The following is a 7,304-nucleotide window of genomic DNA, read 5'->3' on the forward strand; positions in this document are numbered from 1 at the left end:
GCTGTTTGTTTACAGATCTGTTTATTGGTCCTCCCCCCCTTCCCCGCCTCTAACCCCTCCCTTCCCCGTCTCTAACCCACCCCCCAAAATAGGGGTCTCAATTTGTTGGGGGGGCTGTACAGATGATACGCAAAGTTATTTCTCGGAAGGGATCAAAGAGGGAACCAATCACACGACATGGGGGCTGCTGGGGGCCGGGGGCAACATTCTAACAAGCTTTTTACCATTGGCTCACAGCTCCCTGGGGTCAGCCCTTCATGTCACTCGGTGCATTTACTCTCCTGCAGACCCCCAGGTACATGAGGACCCCCTGTAACAACCAGCTAGGGAACCGGTTAATCCCAGACACATATACACACACACACACGCAGACACACACACACACACGCACAGACACACGCACAGACACACGCAGACACACACGCACAGACACATGCACAGACACATATACACACACACACACGCACAGACACATATACACACACACACAGACACACGCACGCACAGACACATATACACACACACGCACAGACACATATACACACACACGCACAGACACATATACACACACACACACATATACACACACACACACAGACACATATACACACACACACACAGACACATATACACACACAGACACATATACACACACACACACAGACACATATACACACACACACACACAGACACATATACACACACACACACAGACACATATACACACACATACAGACACATATACACACACAGACACATATACACACACACACACAGACACATATACACACACAGACACATATACACACACACACACAGACACATATATACGCACACACATACAAACACAAATGCTCTCCGAGTCACACTCCAGATGCCTGATGTTTCTGTATAGGGGGCACTGACCTTTTTTCCTCCATTCTTGGTATCTGCCCCCGGATTGGGGTGATTTGCCCCAGCAGCGGACACAGCCACTATAAGAACGCACAGAGCCGCGCACACTCCCAGCAGCCTCATAGCTCCGAGATCACTCAACGAGACAATACGAGCCTCACTTACAAAGAGAGAGCAGCTTCCAGATTCCCAGCCCCTGCCCTCCCCCCTTTCCTGTTTATTACCCCGAGGCAAATATTACGCATCGGACCCTCCCAGCGCCTGCGACCCAAACCTGAGCAGTCAGCTGACTCTTAATGCGACCTCAAACCATTATTATTATTATTTATTGTTTTATATAGCGCCATCAAATCCCGTAACCAGTCGACTTACATTCAGGGGCCGGATGTCTATCCCATGCATGTTTAATACCCTCACTGTATTACCCTCTACCACTTCTGCTGGGAGGCTGCTCCACTTATCTACCACCCTCTCAGTAAAGTAGAACTTCCGTTCCATCTCAGTCTCTGACTCTCTAGCGTTTGATTCCGCTCTCTTGTTGTAATTTCCCTCCTCCTTTGAAATAAATTCCCTCCCGTCCTTTATCCCTTTATGGATTTAAATGTCTCTCTCCCATCCCCCCTCTCTCTCTCTTTTCTTTTCCTTTCTCTCTCAACCGTCCACTTTCTCTCTTCTTTCCCCTGCCCCATCTCTATCTCTCTTTCCCATTCCCCTCTCTCTCTTCTCTCCTCTCCCATTCCCCTCTCTCTCTTCCACCCCACCCCCTCTCTCTCTCCCATCCCCTGTTTCTCTTCACAGACATATTGAGTCTTTCCTTCTGGAAACGGGGTCTCCAGATCTCTGTAAAGTGGCAGGACCCCCTCCCTCTTCCCGCCACTAATGCCCCTCGCTGTACCCCCAGCGTTCTGCTTGCTTTTTCTGTCCGCCTGTCTGATTATACTTTTTTATTGCTCTGTATAGCACCATCATATTCCAGAGCGCTGTACACTCGGCATATTCTCCCGCCCGGGGCGCCCAGCTCCAGATTACCCCAATCTACGCCTGCCCCCGATTCCACTCCCCCCCCCCCCCGATCCGGACATAAAGACCACAAACTTTGTTGCAGGTTTTTTTAAACACAGATTTTCTGCATTTTCTGCAGACCACCCTCCCCGCCTGGTGCCCCTCCTCGTGGGTTAGAAGTCGATCCATTTATCGTTTTTGCCACCGCAGCAGCCCCCCCCCGCATTCTTTACATTTTATTAATAACTTTGAGTCTCCGCCGAGCGGAAAAACCCACTGAGAATGGAGGACGAAAACGACAGTCCGGGGGTCCCGAATACCCTCAGAGCCCCCACTTTTGGCCAGTTTTGGGTGGATTATCCCCCACGGTTATATATTTGTGTGAGTTTAATGAAACTGGTTGTTTTTTAACGCGCGGGGCACACACTAAGTAATCTCAGGCCAAGCCTTTTGTTTGGTGAGCGTTACGTGGACGCGGCTCTCGATATTTCCCCGTCTCTAACCCACCCCCCAAAATAGGGGTCTCAATTTGTTGGGGGGGCTGTACAGATGATACGCAAAGTTATTTCTCGGAAGGGATCAAAGAGGGAACCAATCACACGACATGGGGGCTGCTGGGGGCCGGGGGCAACATTCTAACAAGCTTTTTACCATTGGCTCACAGCTCCCTGTAAAGTGGCAGGACCCCCTCCCTCTTCCCGCCACTAATGCCCCTCGCTGTACCCCCAGCGTTCTGCTTGCTTTTTCTGTCCGCCTGTCTGAACATTATACTTTTTTATTGCTCTGTATAGCACCATCATATTCCAGAGCGCTGTACACTCGGCATATTCTCCCGCCCGGGGCGCCCAGCTCCAGATTACCCTCTCGATATTTTAGAATTCGTGTGGATTTGCCAGATTTATGTTTTTCGCGTTCCTTCATTTATTTCTTTTTGTTATATCTGTCCAGTTTTTACCAATTTGACTCATCATTTGCCCCAGCCTGTGTCACCGGTACCGCCTTGCGTTGAGATCACCACACGCACACACACACACGCGCCCGACACACACGCACACACATGCCCGACACACACGCACACACATGCCTAACACACACGCACACACATGCCTAACACACACGCACACACATGCCCAACACACACGCACACACATGCCCAACACACACGCACACACATGCAGCGGCAGTTGCTACAGAACCAGAATTACCGCCGGTTTAGAAATGTGTTTTGTAACATGTGTTGCTTAACAATAGGTTTTACCACCTCGGCGGAAATCCTGATTACAATATGTATGAAAAACAGATTTTATCTCCAACCGAAACGTCGCATTAAATCCCTCTTCATCATCCGAGGAACTGGAGATTTGAAGAACAGGCGTAACCGGGGCTTTCTGTGACGGTTTGCCGTGGGACGTCCCGTCACCTTTTTAAAAGTCCTGGATACCAGGCCGGCAGTTTGCTGCTGGGACGATGGGGGGGGGTCCAGGGGGCAACGAGGCAATTGCCCATCCGAGAATCGGGATAGTCCTGAAATAAACCTCTTTATGTCCCTAATTTTCAGAAGCAGGCAGTTATATAACCCAAGTGTCTGGGTGCATGAATCTTAGAGTGAGTGCGCATGTATGTTAGTGTGTATGTTAGAGTGAGTGTCTGCGCATGTATGTTAGTGTGTATGTTAGAGTGAGTGTCTGCGCATGTATGTTAGAGTGAGTGTCTGGGTGTGTGCATGCGCATGTATGTTAGAATGAGTGTGTGTGTGCGGATGTGCGTTAGTGTAAGCATCTGGGAATGTTAATGAGAGTTTCTGGGGGTCGGTAGTGTCTGGGTGTGTTAGTGTGTTTATGAATGTTAGATTGGGTGTGTTAGCGTGTATGTTAGAGTGAGTTTCTGGGTGTGTTAGTGTGTATGTGCGTGAATGCTAGGGTGAGTGTCTGGGTGTGTTAGTGTGTGCATGAATGTTAGATTGGGTGTGTTAGCGTGTATGTTAGAGTGAGTGTCTGGGTGTGTTAGTGTGTGTTTATGTGCGTGAATGTTACAGTGAGTATCTGGGTGTGTGTATGTGCGTGAATGTTAGATTGTATGGGTGTGTTAGTGTGTGTGTATTTGCGTGAATGTTACAGTGAGTATCTGGGTGTGTGTATGCGCGTGTATGTTAGATTGTCTGGGTGTGTTAGTGTGTGTGTGTATGTGCGTCAATGTTACAGTGAGTATCTGGGTGTGTGTGTATGTGCATGAATGTTAGATTGTCTGGGTGTGTTAGTGTGTGTGTATGTGCGTGAATGTTAAAGTGAGTATCTGGGTGTGTGTATGTGCGTGAATGTTACAGTGAGTATCTGGGTATGTGTATGTGCGTGAATGTTGGATTGTCTGGGTGTGTTAGTGTGTGTGTATGTGCGTGAATGTTACAGTGAGTATATGGGTGTGTGTATGTGCGTGAATGTTAGATTGTCTGGGTGTGTTAGTGTGTGTGTATGTGCGTGAATGTTACAGTATCTGGGTGTGTGTATGTGCGTGAATGTTAGATTGTCTGGGTGTGTTAGTGTGTGTGTATGTGCGTGAATGTTACAGTGAGTATCTGGGTGTGTGTATGTGCGTGAATGTTACAGTGAGTATCTGGGTGTGTGTATGTGTGTGAATGTTACAGTGAGTATCTGGGTGTGTGTATGTGCTTGAATGTTAGATTGTCTGGGTGTGTTAGTGTGTGTGTATGTGCGTGAATGTTAGTGAGTATCCAGGTGTGTGTGTATGTGCGTGAATGTTACAGTGAGTATCTGGGTGTGTGTATGTGCGTGAATGTTACAGTGAGTATCTGGGTGTGTGTATGTGCGTGAATGTTACAGTGAGTATCTGGGTGTGTGTATGTGCGTGAATGTTACAGTATCTGGGTGTGTGTATGTGCGTGAATGTTACAGTGAGTATCTGGGTGTGTGTATGTGCGTGAATGTTACAGTGAGTATCTGGGTGTGTGTATGTGCGTGAATGTTACAGTGAGTATCTGGGTGTGTGTATGTGCGTGAATGTTACAGTGAGTATCTGGGTGTGTGTATGTGCGTGAATGTTACAGTGAGTATCTGGGTGTGTGTATGTTAGATTGTCTGGGTGTGTTAGTGTTTGTGACAAATAAGTCAAAGAGGGTACAGCGGCGTTATAATATTTACTTTATGTTTTTAATTGAATTGATAATGATTAAAATGATCAGAATTATTAAAGTTTGGCTGAAAAAAGTTCTAGCGAATGTTTTGGTGAAAATGCAAAGGCGGCTGAGGTTCACCTTGGGGCTCTTTCAGCGACGTCCTCTCACCCGATCGGAGATAACCCGCCACGAACTGAGAGAACGTGAAGAAGAAGAGGATGCTAAAGCGGTCGGCGGGGAAACATTTAGAGAGCGTGAGAGAAAGTGAAGGAGAATGAGAGAGCGCGAGGGTGACTGCGGGCTCGCAAATTTCAGATGAATACGCAGGGGTATTTGCTTTGTTTTCGTCCTCTTCGGGGGGGGGGTATCATTTTCGCACGAATCTCTACATTTGCCAAGATTCGGTAAATTTGCAATTTGTACGAAAGTTCCTAAAAGGAACCACGGTAGCCACGGGAGCGCGGGGGCCGGCGTGTAGATCGGTGGACATTAACCGTTCTGTGTTCTCTGCTATATGTTCTAGATCTGGGTTAATGGGATCCACATCCCGTTCCGGGAACAACCGGACCGGAATTTCCAGGCGCCCCTTTAATTAGGAGTCAGAAATGCCCCAGCATGGGGTATGGGGGGGGGGTTACATGTTTTTGCCTCCAACACACTCAGCCGTCAGCGTCTTCATAAAGGAGGCAGCCGTTTGGGATTACAGCAAAACTAACCCTGTGCTGGGTAAAAAAAAAATGACTTGTCATGTATGATGTAATACAGCCCAGGCTGGGGGAGGGGTGAGTAACCGCCAAATCATTTCAACTACAGAGAGGGAAATTACATCACAGATTATTCTGATCGGGAGAAAAACACAGATTCCTGGCGTTTGCTCTGTGAATGATAGTAGATACATGGAACAGTCCCCCTGCAGATGAGATAGAGGCTTATACATCATACATAATACAGCATTTAGTATGAAAAAAACCCACAAAATAGTGAAAGCTTTGAAAATAACCCACTTTTTGTCGCTGTGTTACGCGCATGTCCGGGTTACTCAGCAAAGATTTAAAGGGCAGCAGCTGGCTATGTTTTTAAAGGGGAACACAGGCCTAGTTTGAATTGCTGAGTGTGCACTCCCTTGCCCTATATACGCTCACTCTCACTTCCCCTTTCACATGCATGAGCTCTCTTTAGTCTCTGGGTGGTCTCTTTGTCCCGAGTCCTGCACCGGTTTCCAGTTCCTTGCCTTCACCCGTTATTATTATTATTTATTGTTTTATATAGCGCCATCATATTCCGTAGCGCTGTACAATGGGTGGACATAACAAGTAGCATGGAACATAAATTAACAGAGACCACAGGTGAGGAGGGCCCTGCGCGCAGGAGTTTATACGCTCTTATCCTGTAGTCTGGTTGCCATCGGATACAGCCCGGTCTGTCAGACCTCTGCTTGGCCCTCGTTCCTGCCTTACCCCTATGTACCGGCATCTCGAGTCCTGCTCCGGTATACCTGACCTGGCGTGATCCCGCACTACGTTCCTGTGCCGGGTTTTGTACATCATGTGATTCCCCGACACCTATCCCTGGTGGGTTTTTCCCCGTATAAACTGAACGCAGAACGCTGTTCTGGTGCAATCACCATAGCAACCAACGAAATGCGAATCTCTGCTGCCTCAGAATTACCGGGCGGTTCTTATCTCCTTAGGCCATTTATTAGGCTCACGGATCGCACTTACGGCGGGCAATCCACAGAGACGGTAAAGCGAGAGCGCCGGAGACGGTGACCGCTTCCCGCTAGCATCCTGCGACTGTCTCGCTACCACCGCCGCCACCTCCTTACGATAACTCTGATGTGAGAAGTAAGGGTTAATTATCTGAATATTTTTATCTACTTTTAACCTAATTTTATGAAATCTGACCCTTATCATCGCCTTATAATTTTACCCTACGGGGGCATTAATCTGTTTAGACAGCCTCAGCCTATGGGCCCCCAACAAGTATAAAGGGCCACACGCCAAAAAGAGGGCACATGAAATAAATAATACACCGCCAGCTGCCCCAGGGGTACCTGAAAACCCCATTGCTGGATTTTCTGCTTGTCTTGGAGTCTGGGGTCCCTGTGGCCCCCAGAAGCGAGGTCTGACACCCCCAGGTCCCTCAGTGCTCCGAGTCTCAGCCTCCCGCCCCCCGCTCGCTCTCCTAACCCTTCCCCTACCAATCAGCGGCAGCGCAGAGGCTCACGGGAGTTGTCGTTCTCTTGGCTCCGCCTCCTGCAGCCCATTTCAGGCCAGGA

The sequence above is a fragment of the Spea bombifrons genome, chromosome 5 (genome assembly GCF_027358695.1).
Source record: "Spea bombifrons isolate aSpeBom1 chromosome 5, aSpeBom1.2.pri, whole genome shotgun sequence".
In the NCBI taxonomy this organism is placed as follows: domain Eukaryota; kingdom Metazoa; phylum Chordata; class Amphibia; order Anura; family Pelobatidae; genus Spea; species Spea bombifrons.